At 42.0% G+C, this 22,715-nt stretch overlaps 1 protein-coding gene across 1 annotated transcript in view; it reads left to right on the top strand.

Annotated features, from left to right (window-relative positions):
• Window positions 1-13,286: 13,286 nt before the first annotated feature.
• The window catches only part of Nexmif (neurite extension and migration factor), a 136,671-nt gene continuing 127,242 nt past the window's right edge, over window positions 13,287-22,715 (top strand). The window contains exon 1 of the mRNA XM_050127340.1: window positions 13,287-13,425. The gene's annotated coding sequence lies outside the window, so the exon portion shown is untranslated. The remainder of the gene's footprint in view (window positions 13,426-22,715) is intronic.

Below are 22,715 nucleotides of genomic sequence, written 5' to 3'. Positions count from 1 at the left end.
TTCCTGATTCATAAAAGAGTCTGCAAGACATTCTTCAGGACAAGCAGATAGTGACTGTCTTTGAAATTTCCTGCTTTGTGGAAATGTCTGCTGGAAACTATGGGCCTGTAGGCCGAAGATGGATGCCCCAATGGTACAGAGGAACTTTGGGTGACTATACAGGCAGCGAGATGTCTCTGTCATTTCTAGAGTTTGAAAGTTGCTGATTTCTTGTTTGCTTAGGTAATATTATATTCTTCTGGAGTCTTTGAAGGAGTTGAAGATGGTTAGTTATAGTTATAGTTTTCCTTAGTTATGATATAGATTATTGTAATTTTTACTTGATAACTGTTTCGTTATATGTAATTTTGCTCCGTTAAAGTTAAAGCCTTCTTTTTTTGTTTAAACAGAAAAAGGGGAAGTGATGTGGGAGTATCATATATCAATCTGTTGATTTCATTGGTTAAGCAATAAAGAAACTCCTTGGCCCTGATAGGTTAAAACATAGGTGGGAGGAGTAAACAGAACAGGATGCTGGGAGAAAGAGGAAGTGAGCTCAGACTCGACAGCTCTGCTCTCTGGAGCAGAGGCCCTGCTTCGCTCTCCTGGGCATATGCAATGAAGCTCCTACCCAGGATGGGCGTAGGCTAGAATCTTCCTGGTAAGCGCACCTAGCGGTGCTACATAGATGATAAGAAATGGGCTAAATTAATATGTTAGAATTAGCCTAGAAGAGGCTAGATAGAAAAGGGCCAAGCAGTGTTTAAATGAATACAGTTTGTGTGTTGTTATTTCGGGCATAAGCTAGCCAGGCGGCCGGGGTGCTGGGGACGCAGCCCCGCCACACTTATTTCAACACACTATATGCATGTGCACTGGTAATGCTACAGATCTTCTGGGCCACAATCAAAGTTCCATAAAAACGTACACAGCTTCTATTTTTCAGCTTCTTGGCTCCAATTCCTTCTTACTAAGCTTAGTGTTGGTGCTCATCAGTCCATACTCTCATACCCATGGGTACTTTTCTTCAGTATATTTTGGAGAATATTTGAACAAGACTACTTCCCTTCTTCTGTCCAAGTATTCTGTTCTTATTCCTTAGTTTTTTTGCATAAAGATACTTTAACACTCTTCTCTTTGTTCTACTATCTTCCACTCTGGGAATCCCAGGAAACCTTTAACTCTCCTCTTCTATTTAAGTGTCTTGATTCTGGCATCTGGAATCCCTATGTTCAGTTCCAAAGTTCTTTTCACAAAATTCTTCCAAAATTTTATGAGGATGTTATGAGTCTAGCAGACATCATCAAATATACTTCCTGGTGGTCTTTTTCATGCTTCCCTGGTTTCAGTATAGAATGAATGGTTGGATTATTCTTGTGTTTACAGGATTGTTGATTAGATAGAATTTGGTAAGCAAATATGTTTTCTGATCTATACAATGAGTCTGGAATACATACCCTAACTAGTTAGTATTTTCATGGGAAGCTCCCCCTACAATGTGGATACGTTTAGGAAAAAATGGTAGATATTCTTGACCAATTCTATGGTTTTAAATGTTACTGGAACAATGGAGTTTTCCATTTATCATTGACAGTATTTTATTAGCTGTACCTCTTGATAGATGATCATATATTTCTCTATAAATATCATATGCATTGTCCTTTCATAAATCATCATTTCTTTTTTTTATTTTATTGAGTTTTATTGTGCTCTACATTTTTCTGTGCTCGCCTCCCTGCCTCTCCCCTCCCATTCTCCCAATTTACTCAGGAGATCTTGTCTTTTTCTACTTCCCATGTAGATTAGATCTATGTATGTCTCTCTTTGGATCCTCATTGTTGTCCAAGTTCTCTGTAATTGTGGTTTGTAGGCTGGTTTTCTTTGATTTCCATTTAAAAACCACTTATGAGTGAGTAGATGTGATAATTGTCTTTCTGTGTCTGGGTTCCCTCACTCAAAATGATGTTTTCTAGCTCCATCCATTTGCCTGCAAAATTCAAAATGTTGTTATTTTTTTCTGCTGTGTAGTACTCTATTGTGTAAATGTACCACATTTTCCTTATCCATTCTTTGGTCGAGGGGCATTTAGGTTGTTTCCAGGTTCTGGATATGACAAACACTGCTGCTATGAACATAGTTGAGCACATATCCTTGTGGCATGTCTGAATATCCTTTGGATATATACCCAAAAGTGGTATTGCTGAGTCTTGAGGAAGGTTGTTCCCTAATTTTCTGAGAAATCGCCAGACTGATATTTAAAGGGGATTTACCAGCTTGCATTCCCACCAGCAATGCAAAAGTGTTCCATTTGCCCCACAACTTCTCCAGCATAAGTTGTCATCAGTGTTTTTGATCTTGGCCATTCTTATAGGTGTAAGATGGAATCTCAGAGTTGTTTTGATTTGCATTTCTCTGATGACTAAGGATGTTGAACATTTCCTTAAGTGTCTTTCAGCCAATTTAGATTCATTTGTTGAGAGTTCTCTGTTTAGGCCTGTATTCCATTTTTTATTGGATTATTTGTTCATTTGTCGATCAATTTCTTAAAGTCTTTGTATATTTTGAGGATCAGACCTCATTCTGATGTGGGGTTGGTGATGATCTTTTCCCATTCTGTAGGCTGTTGTTTTGTCTTGTTGACCATGTCCTTTGCTTTACAGAATCTTTTCAGTTTCAGGAGGTCCCATTTATTAATTATTTCTCTCACTGTCTGTGCTGCTGTGGTTATATTTAGGAAGTGGTCTCCTGTGCCAATGCGTTCGAGTGTGCTTCCACTTTCTCTTCTATGGAGTCCAGTGTGTCTGGTTTTATGTTGAGGTATTTGATCCATTTGGACTTGAGTTTTGTGCATAGTGATATATATGGATCTTTTTTCATTCTTCTACATGTTGATATCCAGTTATGCCAGCACCATTTGTTAAATATGCTTTCTTTTATCCATTTGATATTTTCTGCTTCTTTGTCAAAAACCGGGTGCTTGAAGGTGTGTGGATAAATGATCATTTCTATAGCTACACATATAAATCAACATTGAAAGATATACTAACATTCAAAGACAGGATAGTTTCAGTTGGGAGTTGTCTAGAAACCCATTTTTGATGGAGGAAGGTCATTGGTTAAAAAGTAAACTGCTTGGCCCTCTTTGGTTAGAACATAGGTGGGTGGAGTAAACAGAACAGAATGCTGGGAGGAAGAGGAAGTGAGGTAAGATGCCTCAGACAGACACCAGGCAGCTCATCGCCAGAGCAGACGCATGATGAAGCTCCGACCCAAGATGGACGTAGGCTAGAATCTTCCCGGTAAGCGCACCTTGGGATGCTACACACATTAATAGAAATGGGCCAGGCAGTGTTTAAAAGAATATAGTTTGTGTGTTGTTATTTCGGGGTATAAGCTAGCCAGGCGGTCGGGAGCCGTGCTGTGGGAAGAGGCCCACAGCTCCTACCACACATTTTATTTGGGTTATAATATTAGAAAAAACTTATTGAGGAAAAAGAGATTTCACAGATATAATTAAGTGGATATTTTGGATAAGAACACTCTAGGTTAACCCAGTAGTTCCTATATCCAATAAAAATGGCAATATAAGGTGAGAAATATGGAAGCAAAAAGAAGGAGGCCAGGAAGACAAACAGTGATATTGTAGTTATGTTACCTTAAGTCATGGAATAGCAGGAACTACCAGAAGTTGGATGGGGTAAGTAAGGGTTCTTCCCTAGACACACTGGAGGAGGAGTGGCCCTTCTGGCAACTTAATCTCAGACTTCTGGACTTCAGAACTGTGAAATAACAAATTTTTGTCATTTAAAGTCACCAAAGTTGCAGTAATTTGTGACAGCCCTGGAAAAATCAAAGAAAGGCCATAGAAAGGATATGATATTTCAGTTAAATCTCAAAGGAGAAGGGCTTTCTAGACTGAAGGAATAACCAGAACGAAGACATGGAGATAGAAAATGGAGAATGTCCCTATATTTGGAGCAACAGCTGTGCGGAGCTGGAAAAACAGGTTAGGGCTGTTCCATGATTATTAGCTTAGGGATTTTGACATTTGTTTTTCAGGCTTTAAAGAGCCATTGAAGATTCGGAAGGTATGAAATAAGAAAAAGGAGTTTCCTGTAACTTAACCAAGTTACAGACAAGTACTGACTTTTCTAAGCAGATAGTCATATTGGGTATGTGTTGACTCCACATGTCTTAGGAGCCAGTAGGTTGGCTTGTGTATGGCCCCCCAAAAATGGTTTATTTATTATGGAGGAATAAAAACATATTTTCCCTTACTTTGTCCTGCATTAACTCTTTTGAATCACACCATTCCTGGTAGGGGTTTCTTAGCACACATTTTGCTTTGTAATCCCTAGCATAATATTCTGGGGACTTTGGCTTGAATACTTATGTAAATGAATCTGGGAGGCTAGTTCAGCGAACATCAGACCTTAAAACTAGGCAGAAATTCTGTTTCCTTTGTAAAGTAATCTCTTCCTGTCTTTCTACCTGGTATTGTTTATTCCATGGTATCAGGCAGTCATTATTCTCCAGATTATGCCATCATCATTATCCCAATTATCAACATCAGCAGCTACCAACAGAGTAAAAGGAGAACAGACTAAGAATTTCAAGTGTAGCTAGAAACGAATTCACACCTTCTGCACAGAAGTGTTGGGGAGACCTTCTTGCAGGAAGAAAAATTTCAGGAGCATCAGGAATCATTGTATAAATAGACATAATTATTATATGCAGGTAGGTATATGTGAGTTCCCATGTACGTGTGCATGTGAGCATGCATGTACATGCCCTTGTGCGGGTGTGTTTGCAGATCAGATGTCAATATCAGATATTTTCTTCAATCACTCTCCATTTTAACTTTTAAAGATTAATTTTAGTTTTTATTGTGTGTACTTGTGTGTTTCGGGGGGGAGGAGTATGTGCACATGTGTGAAGATGCCCACATTATCCAGAAGAGGGTGCTGGTCTCCTGAAGCAGGGAATAAGCTTGGGCCTTCTACTAAACAAGTATGATCTCTCAACTACAGAACAATTTCTTCATTACCATCACTTCTTTTTTTGAGACAGGGTATCTCAGTAAACACAGAGCTTATCAATTTGTCTAAAAGGAGCTGTCAGAAAGTCCCAGGAACAGTCTTGCTTCTGCCTCCTGAATTGTGGGATTACAGGTGTATATCGCCCTACCCTGATTTTTCTCTGGGTGCTTGGAATAAAAACTCAGGTCCTCATCCTTGAGTGCCAAGCTCTTTATTGACTGAGCCATCACCCCAGGTCCTTGTGAGATGTTTTATAACCATAATTCTTGAGCTTCTTTTATAAGCGCTCTGCAATATAGAGATCATTCAGTTGGTCCCTTTTTACTGGTAGAGGGACTACATAGCTTTGGGAAGACACAGTAAATGCTCAAGAGTATATTCACAAGGACTCCAGGTTATTTAATTCCAAACCATTGAAACAGCTCATTCTCCTTTCCTTCATGTGGGTTGTTAGTGTAAAGAAGACTGAGGTATTGTTTTTTGAGATGTTTGTTTTTACATGAAAAGAAGTATTTTGAGGTCCATCCTTTAATGGGATAGAAACCCCAGGCCAGAAATAGAGCTAACTGAAGTTAGTCTGTTTCTTCACATTAGGACTACTCTTCAAACCATGATATAACATTGCAATTCCCACGAGTGCACAACCAGCACTATGAATGAATACCTTCTACACCAAATAAAGCCCATGACTTGCCTGAGAAAGAAAGATCTCACCCTGTGCAGGGTGTTATACAACTGTGCAACCCAGGAAAGCCCCAAACTGACACCACACATTGCATACATTTGTTTTCAGAACTGCAGTGCCAGTGAGGCACAAGGCTGCATGGTGGATGGAGGGTTACACAGGCACATCTCCGTGGGAACTAGCTAATGATGCCTGCTGATCTCTGTCCATGGTCCTGGCGTGGGTCTTGATAGTTCCCCCACCCCCACCCCACCCCTATCCCTGCTCCTAAATTTCTTAGTGCAGCTAGACCACAAACATCTTGAACAGTGTCTGGGGCTCTGAGACAGGGCCCAACATACTGAACTGTTTGTTCTGGCTTCATCAGGGGATTCGCCCGGTGGCCATTTGCTGCTGAAGATGGAAATCGTTTTCTTCAGACCTCAATTTTCTAACTTTGAGTCACTCAGCCTGCTCCTGTATGTTTCAAAGTCCCATCCTGCAAGGGAAAGGTTTCAAGTAGCAGGAGCTGTTCTTTCTCAGGCTGATTTCTAACACAGATTTCAAATCAGCTAAGAAAATGTGGATAGGCATTCCACACACTTGATAAGTATCATTGCTTTTCTTATCTGCCTTGATTTGTGGACCCTGCTATTCTCTCCTCCTCTGGCAACTAAGACAGACTTAACAGCTTAGGACAGTGAGCACAACCTGATAATTATGGCTGTTTGTTTTAAGGAAGCAGGAGGGAGGGGACTAGATTCTCTGCACCAGGGCCATTGAATAAGCTGGTCAGGAAAAGAAAACATGATGTCTGTAAATACACACCATAAATCAGAAAGTTCATTATTGCTATTATCTGACTCTAAAGATTCCTCACTGGCGTAACCACCAATCTAGTGTGTGGCCATGGCTTTTCTTTTACACATTTATAAAGCAAGGTGTGAGAATTTAAAAGTAAAGTATTATAGGCTTCCAAAGCCTCACCAAGTAGGTCTCACTTATCCCCTCCAAGTTTTGCTTGTTCCCTGGAGCAAGTCTTTGGTTTCAGCCATGCTGGAAATGTCACAGATTCCCAAACACATTGCTCATGACCCTGCCTCAGCACTTCCTAAGCCCGTGCTTTCTTGCACGCACGCTCGCTCCAGGCTCTTCTCACTGCTACTTCCCTGGGGCTATTACACTTCCTGTATGTTCAAGGATCATGAAACCTCTTTGTTCCCGTGAAGTCCTGACTTACTCTTACTTCTCACTAAGCTCTCTTTCTGTATAGCCCATTCTTACAGCTTTCCTGTGTTTACATATCCCCCACTAGAACATAGGCCTCTTTGGAACAAAAAGGGTACTTTAATTATTTCTTTCAAATCTGGAGACCTAATACCAGAACTCAGACAAATAGGAGCCAAATAACTCACAGAGTAGAGATACTCTGTCCCACCCAGGGGATGCTAAAAGTAAAAAAAAAAAAAAAAAGAAATTTTGTCCATTCTGAGGAGGACAAGGTCCATACTTTCCCAATGTTCTTTAAGACAAAGCGGGGAGTATTGAGGCAGCTTATTGGTTCCACTATATTTAATGGAACCTCTCAACATATTAGGTGTTTCAGGTGAAGAAACGGGAAGATCTGATGTTGGTCTCAACATGCTGACCTCCCAAATCTGGATGCTTTGAGTTACTTTCTTGTTCTTTGAAATTAACCAGGGAAAGGTCCAATAAACCAATGGCCAGAGGCCATTATTATGACTACTATACAGTCTCTGGGGACCATGGCAGTACATTATATGAAAAATAATGTGATGGTTCCTTTCCTTATATTTACATATGATAGAGAAATAATGTTATTTCTGCCATTCACCTTCTATCCTTCTGGCATAACATTAAATTGGGCTGAATAACATCCTGTTTATGCACTCAGCACGGTAGAACAAATGCTTCTGGATTTATCTGCACGATGGCAGCACTTCTTGTGCCCTCAAACATTTCCAGGCACTGTACCTTTCTTTACTAAGAATAAGTGGTACGTGGGACTGTTGGGGAGGTAATAAAGCCAGCAGGGAATCACAGTACTAATGGCTTTTGGTTAACATTCTGAAAGGATTTGGCTACATTGGAGTACTTGTTTCAGAGTTCCAGAGGCTTGGAATCACCTAAATATGCATTAGAAAGGTAAGAAAGACGTTAAATAATTTTACCTCAAAATAAATTGCAGTAAAGTCTACATTTTGTTACCAGCCTCTAGTTTTTAGTGACTAAATGGATTGTGCCCTCCACATCCTTCATAGAAAAAACACAGACTCAAAGAAATTTGATTAATTGAACATGACACAGCTTGTTTATGATGGAATTAAGGTCAAAATCTAAGTTCTTACAGCCTAGTCTCATACTCTCTTTATCCTACCTAACCCTAATAGATCTATTACTGATATCTCTACACTAACAGGGTCCATTTGCTCACAAATGAAACTATCTTGATTTGCAGTCTCACAGTGATTCTGTCTGATTTTGGATGTGCCTGATCACTTTATGAGATTCTCCATTACCTCTTCAGTTTAAAACAGTGAATGAATGGTGCAAAGACTGACCTGTTGTGAGATCCATCCTAGGCAAAGCAAAGAACATGCTGAAAGCCCACACATTATCTTTAGATTAAATATTTCTGTTGTGTTGGGCACTGTACTTAGACAGGAGCATTGAAGTTGAAAGTGCTTGCTCTCCTCTCAAAAAAGGGAATAGTTTAGAAAGGGAAGAAGAAACAGAAGCAGTGTTAGTATCCCATGTTAGTGTGCAGATTGTGGTAAACACAGATGTTATATGGGCCCATAGGAGGATACCCAGGCTATTCTCTAGATAGGGATGGGGTCACAGAAGTTTGCTTGGAATAACATTTAAATCAATGCCAACAACATTGAAACAGCACAGTAAAAATTAGCTTATTAGCTGTTTTTTTTTTCATCACTGTGACCAAATCCCCTCCAAACAACTTAGAGAAAGAAAATTGGCTCAATTTTCAGGGGATACTTTCCATCACTGTGGGTAATACATGGTGAAAAGATTATGAGGAAGCAGAGTGGGATGAATGAGGGTGCCCTGCTCCCCTTTTCTGTTTTTATTCGGCATGAGACTCCAGGCCATGTATAGTGCTGGAAAGTGGGTCTCTTCCTTGGTGAAACTCATTTGGAATAGAGTTATAGATATATCTATGCATGCGTGTCCTAGGTGATTCTAAGTCCAGTCAAGTTGACAATCAAAATTAACCGTCATCATCAGCTATTATTAATGGAGCAATATACAGTTTTGCTGTTCTCAAAGAGTTCACAACCTATCACAGAAGAAAGTATTAATACAAAAGTGTAATCATGTAATTCATGTTGATTGTCTGTTGAGTAAAATAGACATAGAAAATGGTTCATAGGGGGGCTGGGGAGATGGCTCAGTGGTTAAGAGCTTTGCTTGTTCTTCCAAAGGTCCTGAGTTCAATTCCCAGCAACCACATGTGCTCACAACCATCTGTAATCAGATTTGGTGCCCTCTTCTGGCCTGCAATGATACATGCAGGCAGAACACTGAATACATAATAAATAAATAAATCTTTAAAACAAAAGAAAAAGAAAATAGTTCATAGTTAATGAATGCTGGCTATGTGTCAAACATTTTTCTAAAGAATATGTAGCCCTTAAATATATATTCATATATATATATATAATTATATAATAAAATGTATAGTAGAAAATATATGACTATATCATATGATTGTATGTATTCATTCAGCTCCCATAACAACCTTATATTTACTCTTTTCCCTCAATCACAAATGAAAAAATTGAGGCATAAGGGGTAAAAGAACTTGCTTAAACCTACATTGCTAATGGATGGTGTAAGATGTCACAAGTGAGAAAGAAGCAAAAGCAGCCTTTAACATCATTTTTATTTTTATTTTTTGGTACTGGTGATTAATTGAGGCTAGGGTTCTGTGTATGTGAGGCACACACTACCACTGATCTATATCCCAAACATTTTTTAGGTTATTTTTTTTTTATTTGAGACAGGACCTCAATAACTTTCCCAAGCCATTGTTGAACTCATACTGTAGCTGAAGCAGGCCTTCAACTTTTGATCTTCCTTCCATAGCTTCCCAAGTATTGATATTACAGACTGTGCTACCAGACCCAGCTTGTATAGGTAAGCCATGGTTTTCTCTTGGACAAAACAATCTTTAGAAAATACCAACACCAGATGAAGTTCCTCTGAGAACACAATAGAGACCAAACAAGCCACTTCATAGTGTTGTCTAAACACAGACAAAAAGGTCATTGTGCCACCCACAGAAGCCTTATTTTGAATTTAGTCTGACCTCTATATAGATAAGACTTATTAAAATGACATGTCATACATTTCCCTTCCTTTATGACAGCATTGGACATGTCACAAACCCCCACTTTCCTTAGACCTCTCTCCAATTTACCAACACCGAAATTATCTAATAGACCCTTCATTCCAGCCCTTCACTCTTACACCATGGTTACCCACTATATTAGCTTGTTTGAGGGTACCATAACAAAATACTACAGACAGAGTGGCTTAAACAAAAAAAAATATTTTCTCACAATTCTGGAGGTTGAAATTTTGAGAGAAAGCTGTTGGCAGGTTTGATTTCTTGAGGCCTCTTTGGCTAGCAAATGGCTTCTTCTGAAGGTGTTTCACACGCTCTCTTTCTCAATGTGTGAGCTCCTGTGTGTATCTCTCTGTGTGTCTGAATGTCCTCTTCTTAAGTGCACTTATAGGATTGGATTGTAGGACAATAGCTTTAATTTTAACTTAATCACTTCTTGAAACACCATTTCAAACATGTCCACAGCCTGAGATACTGAGGGTTAGAACTACAGCATATAATTGCATGATTCAATCATAAGTCGACTTGTGATGTATGTACTCCCTCACTGTAACTAGTAACAAACTGAATTTGTCCCACTAGAAATGTGTGTTCCTGGGTGTGTTTGAGTGGAGGCACAAAGAGAACAACCTTTGTATGTTTATTGTGTGTGCATTGTGTGGACACACTCGTACATGCTATGGCACATGTGTAGAAGTCACAAGAAAACTTTTGGGTGTTGATTTGCTTCTTCTACCATGTCAGAGCCGAGGATGGGACTCGGGTCATCTGACTTGGAAGCAAGTGCATTTTATCCACTGAGCCATCTCACTGTCTAGCAGTTACCTTTTAAAAAGGAGAACAGCACATGTGGTTCATTAAAGGTGCAATCAAATGAGCAAAGAGCAATTCATTCTGGCAATTTAAAGTCGGCCAAACATGGTGGCACTATACATGCTTAATATTCGTTTTGTTTTAAATTTTATTTTATTTTTTTATTTCTCTCAATGCCTAGAAGAGGCAAATGTATTTGCACAGTATACAAGGTAAGTAAGACAAGTTTTCTACTTTCAAGGCGTATAATTTTTTCTGACTCAATAGTCTCACCTGTAAAATGGCAGTAACTGTGTTTGTTATGAGGATTAAACATAAGAATTCACGTAGGTTGCTCACCATATAGTGGTAGGCACATAGGTATGCACTCCCTAAGTTTGAATTCCTTGATGAATGAGCCATTATTTTGTGGATGAGTCTCTGCGACATAAAAGAAGGGCAAGAACAAGTGTATTGCAAGCAGGTGGGATGATAGACTTCAGCTAAATCTCCCTGAAAACACACTCCTGGGTGAGTCTAGGATGTAAAAGCCTGCCCCAACCTCATACCGACACTCCATGGCTCAAGGATAAAAGAGCCATGGACGTGTGCCTTTAACTCGATACAAACCTCTGTAGCTTTTACTTTGCCTGGAAAAATATCTCCTCCACCCCATTCGCACTCTCTGTGTCTCTGCTGTTTCTTGGGAGGAGTTAGGTGACTGGCTAGAGGCTCAGTGAAGGGTTATAGAAGTTCCACACTGGAGATCCCAGAGTCTGACCTTAGAAAATAAGGCTGTGGCAGTGGATGCAGAAAAATCTGAAACTGAGCCCTGCATGACTGGGGAAGCTGGGCTGTGGCAATGATTTGCTGGAGCAAGTGCACACAAAGTAGCTAGCTTTATTCTCTGTGTTCCAGCGTCAACGTTTAATCATTCACCCTGGTCTCTAGTGGCAATGACGAGGGCTCTCAGGCCCCAACCTTACACCTAGGGCTTCACAAATACTACATATTCCCGGTGGGTCGCTTTCCAATCCTGTGATGTTTTCTGTTGGGTTCCCAGAACGTCAGAAGGGAAATGACCACCTAAGGAATTTTCCAGTGACAGCAGTCAGATCCCATTTCCTTCCCGGCCATATTCAGATTCCCCTTTTCTCTGCTCCGTTTCCTAAAAAACTCACCCCTCTCCAATTCTTTGCCTTGTTCCCACCCTTCCAGCACAACCCACCTTCCCAGGGCTTGGTCCCTGAAGTTAAGGGTAGGTTGGATGGATAAATGCTTAATGCGTGGAGCCATTCAGATATCTTCCTGAAACTTCAGAGCGCCCCTCTCTGAACACATAACTGCCCTCAAAGGCGTGGGAGAGTGTTGTCCGGCTGCGTGTCTGCGAGGGGAAGAAGGAGCCAGTGGCGCGGTGGACTGGGCGGGCTGCAAGAATGTGAGTGGGGGGCGGGGTGGGGATGGGGAAGGGGGGTGCGCGCCCTTTATGACAGGTGGCCGCGCAGTGCGCGCTCCCGGACGTCTGAGGGGACCGCAAGGAGGGACAGACGGACAGGGTGGGAGGGGGGACACATGAGGAAGGGACCGCAGTGAGGGTAAGGAGAGAGCAAGCAGGAAAGGGAGGGTTGTGGTGGGGAAGAAGGGTAGGGAGGGGAGCGCGTCCAACAAGAACAGCCGTGTTGGAGGAAACAATGGCAGGGGCAATAGCGATGGTGGCAGCCCAGGCAGCCCCACTCTGGGCACCTTTCTGAATGGGCAGAGGCAGCTCTGGAAGCAGAGGGGAGCAGGCAGCGCCCGCAGAGGCTCTGAGCCAAGCAGCCCAGGGAGGAGAAGGGGGAGGAGGAGGAGGAGGAAGAGGAGGAGGAGGAGAAAAGGGGAGGGGAGGAGGGGGCCGAGGCAGGGGGAGAACCCGGGAAGGAAAACCAGTAGCATCAGCAGCAGTCACTGCCGCCGCCACCACAGCAGTCAGTGGCAGTAGCGGCAGTGGCAGCATTTAGCAAGAGCTTTCCCAGCGCTAGCGGCAGTCGCAACCACCCTCTGCCTCTCTCTGTCGCGGACGGCCGCAGCCACCGCGCAGAGCGGGCTCCAGGCGCCGCGCGCGCAGCAGCCCGCGAGCTAGGTCGTCCCGGCGCCCGCGAGCTAGCAGGCGAGCGGGCGGGCGAGCGAACGAGCGGGCGGGCGAGCGAGCGGCGCGGTGAAAGGAGCGCTGAGCCGGCGGGCGGCGGTGGAAGCTCTGACTTCCCGCGCCGGAGCCCGACAGCTCTGACTCCATCTAGTGCGGCAACGGCGACGGCGGCGACGGCGGCGACGGCGGCGGCGGAACCTGAGCGAGCGAGCTGAGCGAGGCGCGTCCACCTGGCGGGCCCCGCGCACGGAGCAGAGGCAGAGGCAGAGGCAGAGGCAGCGGCAGCGGCAGCGGCAGCAGTGAGCGGGAGCAGCGGCGGCAGCTCGACCAGCTGCAGCGACGGCGGCAGCCCCAGCCTTGACTGCGGTCGCTACAGCTAAGGACGCCGGCTGCCGGAGCCGCCAGCGACGTGCGCCTCGGGGAGGCTGCCTGCGAGGTGAGTGTGAGCGCTGCCACCCAGCCTGCCCCCTGTCACCCCCCAGGCCTTCCCGCTGGCTCCCAGGCCGGTGGGCGCGGGGAGGCGGCAGCTGGAGGGGGAGTGGGTGCGAGCAACTGAGCGAGAAGCTTGCGAGAAGCCGAGCCAGTGAAGCCAGCGGGGAGGACGTGTGTATGCGCGCGGATGGAGTGCGTGCGGTGTCCGTGTGCGCCAGGGAGCGAAGCCGCCGGGGCGCTGGAACCCGGCTCGACCCGCCGAGCAAGCGCTGCTATCTAGGAAAGGCCTGTGTGCCGCCGCCGCCGCCGCCGCCGGGGAAGGGGGAGGGGAGGGAGCGGGTCGGGCCGCTCGCTCGCACGCCGCAGGGTAGCAGGAGCCAGCCGAGTGCCACCTCCCTTCAGCTCGGCGACCCTGGGGGGAGCCCCGGCCAGCCCGGGCGCCGGCACGGCCGAGGCACGCTTTGGAGCGAGCGGGAAAACCCACGCGGTGGCCTCGGCTGGCGTCCCAGGCGAAGGCGCAGAGGTGCGAAGCCGGGGTGCGGACGCCTCCCCTGACCGGCGCTCCCGTGCGCTCAGGGCGCCTCTGGCCACCTCGCAGCGCCACCGCGCCACCACAGCTCGCACTACCCAGCCAAAGCCAAAGGCAGCGAGGAGAAGTTAGGGACCCAAGCGAGCCTCGCCCAGCTTGTCACCTTTGCTGAAATTGGCCAGCTGCCCCTTCCCGCCCTCCCAGGCAGTCCGACAGCCGCTGTTCTCCGGGGCTTCTGGAGCCCCAGGCTGCCGCGCCTGCATTCACGCCATCTCTACTAGGTCCCAGGCAGCCGGCGCCCAGGGAAACCGTGGGGCGGCCCCGCAACCGGAAAGTGTGCAGACCGCACAGTTCAGCCCAGGAATTCAGTGGTTTCAGCATGACTGCTCCTGGCTGACTCGTAAGGGACCAAACCACCCGTGCAAGGCTTTTGGTCTTTTTCAAAGTTAAAAAAAAAAAAAATCAGTCGAGATCCACATTTTGACACCAGCATTCCAGATTTTTGTCTAGCTTCTGGTAGCATTTTGGAATGACCCAGTCTCATAGTTTGCTTCTGGGCTTTGGCTACTACTAACGTGTTGAAATCTGGGCACAAGGGCACACTTAGCCGTGTGGCCTTTTTTTAACGTTCCATTTTCTAGACTTGTCTGAGAATGCACAATAGTGTGTGGGGTTGGCAGGACCCTTTTTTAAAAAAATAAAAAAATCTATAAAATACTTTAGTCCTGGGATTTGAAAAACTGTTTTAGTTGGAGAAGCAGAGTGTGCTAACAGTTCCCGGAATGTTTTGCTTGGGGAATAAAAGGTGCTCCAATGGTTTTCTCTGAACTGCAAGAGACCATTTGGAGCTTGTGGGGTGAATCGTACTTCTTTCCACATGGGTAGCGTGACCAAACATTTTATTCCCAGCAGTGACGTTCTTAAGGCTGAGAACTTACACTTATTGAAAAATATATTTTTAGAAAGAAACAAAAAAGCCCCAAGTAACTGTCATTTTACATATTAACTAGAAAACCGGCTAATCAAATAAAACTGGCTGAGTGTCTGAAACTCTATCCCAGAGAAATATGTGGCTGTGAATATAATTAACCATCTGTCTAGTGAGCAATTTAAATTTGGGCTGGTACATTTTTATTACAGTCTCTAATTTCTGGAAGACTTGTACATTTTACCCAGCACTAACAACAAAAGCGTATTTGCTTACTAGGTCAAAAATTTACTTCTGTGGTGGTGAGATTTCCCTTCTACCCCCACCCTTATCACTTATGTAGCCTCTACACTCCTTGACCAGGGAGGTCAAAATAAACATCTTGGTTTTTTTGCAAGTAACATATTTACAATGAGGGAATTCAAAGCAGCTCCCGCAGCTAGTGATTAGACATTTTTGTTTCTTGGAAATACTTTGCAAAATTTTACCTCCCACAGAACCTAGATAGATTGCATGCATTTAAGTTGAAAAGATATATTTTTTGTGTTCAAATGGGGTAGGATGATTTAAGAAAATTTGTAAGAATTGAGATTTGATTTCATTTACTTCTTTTTTTCTACTTAATTCTTTTTGTAGGTTTCCCTTACGCTTGGCTACTTTTGCTGTCTCCATATCCCCCCCACACAAGCTCTCAAAAATCATACCCTTTTGTCCCTTTAGGGAGCTTTTTACATTAGCAGTATCAGATCTGTGATTTTTAACAATGTCAAAAAACTGCTTTTTTGAAGATCAAACATTCAAAGTATGAAAACACAAAAGGATGTTGTGCATACTTATTTTTTCATGTAGTATGATTTTAACTTGAAAGTAATTACCTGAAAAATCTGAAGAGTTTGGGGGGAAAGATTAGATTTCACAGACTCCAACCAAATAGCTATTGTTAACATAATTAAAAAGAAGCCCAGATTGATTGTGCAGCAGGCCAGAGAAAGACATTTAAAAGAAGATACTTTTAAAACAAATATTTGCCTAAATTACAGCTCTGATAAATGGGTAACAATTATATAAGCACATGGCAGAATTTGACATATGTCAAGTCTGTTAAATAAATCAGCCTGTTCAATGAATAAATCTTTGATGCATCAATGCTTTTTAACACACACATGCGCACATGCAGGCACACACGTGCAAACCTGTAATCGCCCCATTGCCAAAGTCAAATAACTGCAGAACACTGCTGCTTTCTGTTTTACTCACTGTCTTTCTCCCATCTTTTTCCTTTTTTTTTTTCACAATCTGATTACCTGTTAGCTACCCAGAGAGCAGAGAGAACTAAAGATGTGCTGTCGCTTCACTTCACTTGTGTTTACGGAGGTAAAAGAGAGAAAGAAAAAGCGATAACGGCTGGATTTAAAACACTCAAAGACAAGCTCATGGAACTCTAACACAATCATTGTGGAGGTTCTAGTCTCACTGAAGTATTTGCTTAGGGGAGTGAATGTCTTAACCAAGGAAGCATTGATTACAGTTTCTCCATTCCTAAATCCAGTACTAGAGCTTTTTTTTTTTTCCTTCTGCAAGCCAATTCCTTTGTAGTAGGAGATTCTAGTTGGCCTTTGACTGTTATATGTAAACCTTTTTATCTGTTGGCACACATGTGGTTAAAATGTTCCTGCTGGCAGGAAGCAAAAGAAAGAGAAAGATCAAAAGGATGATAGGGAAAAGGAATTATTCACCAAGAAGTAAAACATTTGGGGCTTATTTGTTTTTTCCATCTTGGATTTCAGATTTAAACTTTAAATTTCATTTTATTATTTTATTTCCTCCGAAAAGTTGAGCTCTGTAGTTAATAGTTCCTCACCAGAGTACCTTTTCAAACCCAAGGTCACAAGGTTAGACACAAAGAGCTTAGCTGGTTGTCAGGACACTTATCCAGAGCCGTTTGAAAACAAAGCAAAGAACCTTGGACAAGAGCACAACTTCAGACTTCCTTAAGTTCATACCTTCACTACTATCCAGAAAATGTGTTTTCGGGCACAGATGAACATTCCTGTCGTATCAAACAATGTCAGCCTTCTGCAGCAGTATGCACATCACGGCTTAGGGAAGGGGCAGTTAGGGGAAGCGGCCTTTCTAAGGCCAGCTCCAGGTAGAGGCAACAGCCTTTTGTCTCTTCCCTATTTATGCACAGTGATTCACAGACTTTGGCTAAGGGATGTGCCCCCTTTTTCCTTTGTAAGTGATATGATCTAATGTTTTTCCTTTCCTTGCTCTCTAGTAGAAAAGGAGAGCTAGTGTTTGTGTTGTTTCTGTTGTGTTCTATTTCATACCTCTTCTTTCCCATGCTGAAGATGGAGCACAGGACCTCGTATATGCCAAACAAGTACTCTACCACGGAGCTACATTCTCAGCCATCGGTGTTTCTGTTTTTGATTTTAGTTTTGAGACGGGGTCTTACTTGTAGCCCAGGCTAGTTTTGGACTTGTGATCCTCCGACCTCTGCTTCCTAAATACCATCATTACATACATGTACCACAAAACCTGGATGAATTCTTGATACCAGCTACTATGCACATGATTATTTTTCTTAAATGACATGCCTGTAGATTCTTATTTTTCTCCATAAGAAGAGTACCATTTTCTCAAGTACCCCCAAATCCTATTTTAAATGTCAGCTTCTTTCTCCCAGTGCTTTTTTTCAAGTGCCGCACAAACTAGCTTAAGAAAGAAAGTTCTCCTGATGTTTATCTGGAGAGTGTTTAGAGAACAAAATTTGTACACCGAACCCAAATGTTGTAGTAATTTGACCCACGCTCCATCAAGAACAAGCATAAAGCCAGATGTGGTATAGTACCTCACTCAAGAGGCAGGGGCAAGAAAATCCTGAGTTTGAGGCCAGCTTTGGAAACTGAGTTCAAGGCAATCTTAGGATATATAGTGAGACCCCGTCTTTTTTTTTTTTAAAGGAATGGTTTGCATACAGCCCTACGTTCAATGCTTAGAAACGTCTAAACTGGACATAGTGGTGTAATCCCAGTATTCAAGAAGAAAAGGTAGGAAGACAAGAAGTTTAAAGGCATCCTCCAGTAGATAGCAAGGTTGAGATCATCCGGGATACACAAGACTCTTTCCCGTGGAGATGGAGGGAGGGTGAAAGAGGGAGGGAAGGGGAGAGAGGGGACTGAAGGAGGAGGAAGAAGATGACAAGGAGGAGATCAATTTTATTTGGATGAAATTAAAGTATTTTCTCTATTTGAGATTATCAGTAGGTTAACATATGTTGTGGCATGCTTATTTTATTCCTAAACAATTCTATTAACTTGAAGTATAAGACACCTTTACATTAAGAAACTATTTCCTAAATTTGAGATGATAATTAACTTGCAAAACTTGGTAGAATAATGAGCTTCAGAGATACAATGACTCTTTAACCTAGTTCATTCAACCTTTCCCAGCTAAGAGGCTGTAGAGGCTGTAGAAGAGCCTCGAAAGGATTGGTGCTTTGTGTCCAACAGAATTGGAATATCCGGTTCAAAGATATCACTACAAAATGGAATTCTGTGTTTGTACAAATGCATGCACTTCACGAGGTACCATCTATACACTGGAGAGTGCCTGTTCTTACTTTCATGAAAGCCTGATAAGACTTGGGGCTGGAGAGACGGCTCAGAGGTTAAGAGCACTGACTGTTTTTCTAGAAGACCGGGGTTTGATGCCAAGCACCTACATGACAATTCATTACCATCCCTAACTCCATTTCCCAACGCATCTGATACATACTTCTGGCCTCCTAGGGCACTAGACATGTACATAGTACACAGACATACAGACAGACAGACATCACACCCATGAAGCAAAATACTTAAAAGAAATTTAAGAGATAACAAGGTTAAAGTTTATCAGGAAAACCTTAGGGTTATCCTGACCCCTTCATATAGATGAAGAGAAAGATGTAGTGTTAAGGGAAGAATGGATAAGAGCCAAGATGATCTTTTAAGCTGTCTGCCTCCCAGTCCTAAGCATCTCTGATTGACTTTTATTGCTCTGAGGCTACGGTGAATAAAACTGTGGTTCCCAGTCTAAATATGATCAATCGTGGAATGATTATGTAAACAAGAAGGAAAAAGAAAAGCCAGTTAGGAGTGCGTTTTGTAAATATTTTCAAGCTCCTCTTACTTAGTTGACTATTACCAAATCTGTTGTTAAAACCAGCCTACCTTCAATACCTCAACTAATAACTAGAGCTTGAGAGATTAACCAACACCAGGAAGAATGGCCTGGGGATTACCTAAAAAGCAAAATTTGAAAGTGAATGTCTGTTTCAGTCCGTGTATCAATAATTAACTTACCGTTCTCTCCTCTGAGGTAGCCTAAACTTTGTAGTACTACGGAGGTTTTTTCTGTCTCTTTTCCCAATAGTTCCCATGTTTTTTCAGGCACATGTGTGATTTATTAACCCAGGAATCAGTCTCGATGACTTGTCTGAGCAGAAACTCACTTTCTCTTTAGCTATTAAGTAAACGAAGCACATTCAAAAGATATGTTGCCTTACTAAGCAGCAGAGTAGAAAAAGGACCGTCACTATTTAGCCCAGTGGTTGCTTATTGTGGTATGAACTGGTACAAAAATTCGAGGGCCTCCAAGTGTGTGCTCTCTAGAGAACTGCATATTTATATACACATACACAGTATGTGCATACTGTGCATTTCAAGAAGTCCAATCATCCATTGTGAGTTAAAAGCCTCGGCATGACCAGGCAGTGGTTGAGCATGCCTTTAATCCCAGCACTTGGGAGGCAAAAGTAGGTGTATCTCTAAGTTCGAGATTAGCCTGGTCTACAGAGCAAGTACCAAGACAGCCAGGGCTGTTACATAGAGAAACCCTGTCTCGAAAAACAAACAAGCAAACAAACAAAAACAAGTGTCTGAACTGCCTTTCCCCCAGTTGTTACAGAAATCCTATTGCATGCCTGTCATGGTCACAGTAGCTTGAAATGAAAGCCATGAAAATGACTCTCAAAAAACAGTATTAGTATACTCATGGTTCATAGCCCTCAGCTACTGTTCCAAATATTTTTCTGATTAACCTTCATAGGCATTTTTATTATGAAAAAGAGCCACTTAATACCTGATTGGGCATTGCTGTTCTTACCCTAAATAAGTTGCCTCATTTCAACAAACCCTAGACTTGTTAACTCGAAAAATCTTAAAAATTATTTTTCATGTACAGGTATGTAAAAATAATTAATGAAAAAAGAAACTGTAGATGTGAAAGAGCAAGGGATGTTTATGGGAGGGTTTGGAGGTAGAAAAGGTTGGAGAGAAATGATATAATTATAATCTCAAAAACAAAAGAAAAAAGATGGAAACAAAAAGGTGTTCAGCTTTTACCCTAACAATTTATGCATTAATACATTATATTCCATAAAAGCTCAATCGTGTTTATTTTCCCCTACCCTCTCTCTTTTGTGTTTTTCTGTCTATATGTTTTACTTAGCCAAAGGGGTTAACCAAAATAGAAAACTATTCTTGGTCCCAATTGTTAGGTGTGGTGAAGGGGTCAGAGAGGGAAATGACAGATACCTTCATGAGACCCCTGGGATTCATGGGCCATTTGGAGTATTAGTCATTCTGGAGTGACTTAAAAGATTTCCTCCTGGAACTCTAATATCATATACTAAATGCAAATCTCTGGAAGCACAACAGAAATAAATATATGCCACAACTGTGCCTTGTAGTTGGAATGGTAATATGTAGAATAAATGTTTGTGGCATTTTATCTTAGCAGTTTGGACTATATAGAGTATGAAAGTTAATATAAACTAATACTTGATGGGTCTATTAGTTATCATTTATAGTATATCTCATCAAACATTTTTGAGCATATATTATCTGCTAAGCCCTGGGATATTGAAGATAGAGACAGAAAAAGAACAAGATGAATTGTCCTGTCATAGGAAATTAGGTGGTTGTGTCTTTTATCTACCTTTTTTTCTAATTCAGTGTATTTTTCTACTGTCTCTGTATACTGTGTCTTTGGAAACTAACTAAAGTTGTCCTAACACAGAAATTCCTCAGCAAATAGATCCAAAACTGGATGGAGACAGGATTGCCAGCTTCTGTGGCATAAATTGTTTCTGTTTTTATATCCTTCTTTGTTTTAATGGGCCCCATTTAATAGAGAGCAACATTTTTCTTTTCCTTTCAATTCGGAGAGAAGACGTTCCATCACTGATTTCATTGGTGATGTAGAATTGCAAATAGCTTTCATCATTATATGTCGATTACCAGAGAACACAGTCTGTACGTGCTGGTGTATTGCAGATGTGATTGTGTATGAGTTTGAATGTATGAGAAGGCCAGAGATGGACATCGAGGGTCTTCAACAATCATTATCCACTTTGTTGTGTTTTAAAATGCAAATTTTAAATTTTATTGAAAATTAAGATTGAAATTAATTTTATTCTTTGACAGCACCATACATATATAATGCATTCTGATCATTCTGACCCCTCATCCTGTATTATTTGCTTCCCATCCTTGCTAAGGCCTCTCTGCAAGTCCCTTTCCCACACTTATGTCCGTTTGTTCCCTTTCTTTTTTGAGACAGGTCTCTCACGAAACCTGGAGCTTGTCAATTCGCTAAATGGGCTTTGCCAGCAGCTCCCGGGATCCTCATGCCTCCTCTTCTCTTCTGCTGGGATTACTGTGCATAATCTTTTATGTGGATGCTGGAGATGTGAACTTAGGTCCTCATGACTGTGCAGTAAGCCCTGTTCCAATCGAATGCTCCAATGCTCCAGTATCCCAGCTGTTTATCTTTGAGTTGGTTAGTTTTTAACTCTTGGTGGATAATTTCATTTTTATACTATGGCTACTATTTTTCAATAAATCTTACCCAAAACAGAGTGGTTTAAAATAACATAAATTATTATTCAGTAGTCATGGATGTCAGTAGTCTGAACTCCTGTTTCGCTCGCTAAAGTCGAGGTGTGAAAATAGCCGCATTCCTTTTGGAGACCACAGGAGGAAACTCTAGTTCCATCCACTTTCTAGCTCCTAGATGCTACTTATATTTCATGTCGTGTTGAAGACCTTCCATATGCAAAGCTTCCCGCGGATGATTAAATCCCCACATCTCATCACTTCAGTCTTGTTTACAAAAAATCTGCACCTCCATTTTTTGCCCTTCTTCCTCCCCTTTCCACTTAGAAATACCACTATAGTTGTATTGAGTTTGCCTGAATGGACTCTCGCCCCAACTAGTTAGTTGACTTGCCACCTTAATTCTATCTGCAATATTAATTCCTCTTATATCATATAACCTAAATTTTCACAGGTTCTGGCAGTAAGGTTTTTGAAGGGCAGTTGGTCTGCCTCTCACAATTAGTTAATTTTGGTTTTAATTTTTATTTTGCAATAAATGATAGAATTAATAATAATAAATAAATAATAGAACCAATAGACTGGCAGGAAAGGACAGAGGGGCCTTATGTACCCTTCACCCAGTTTTTCCCATTGTTACATCTTGCATAACCATGGTATAATTTCAACATCACATATTTGGCTTTGAAATAGTGACTGTGTACAGTTCCATGCCTGCCACCATATCACACATGTATATTTGTATAACTACCAACATAATAAAGAACAAGTATTATTTATCACAAGAGATTTTCTTGTGTTTTACCCATTGTAGTTTTTATACTTTTACTCTGTGCCATATCAAACTTCCATACTCACATTTCTGTTTTCCATATCCATAGTTTCTTTATTCCAACAATATTACATGAATGAAGTCATAGAGATATGAACTTTTCACACAGCATAAAGGCCCA

The sequence above is a fragment of the Alexandromys fortis genome, unplaced genomic scaffold (assembly GCF_014885135.2).
Source record: "Alexandromys fortis isolate MF-2015 unplaced genomic scaffold, M_Fortis_MF-2015_v1.1 scaffold_266, whole genome shotgun sequence".
Classification (NCBI taxonomy): Eukaryota; Metazoa; Chordata; class Mammalia; order Rodentia; family Cricetidae; genus Alexandromys; species Alexandromys fortis.
The sequence above is the reverse complement of the archived record's forward strand: the minus strand, read 5'-3'. Positions and strand labels throughout refer to the sequence as shown.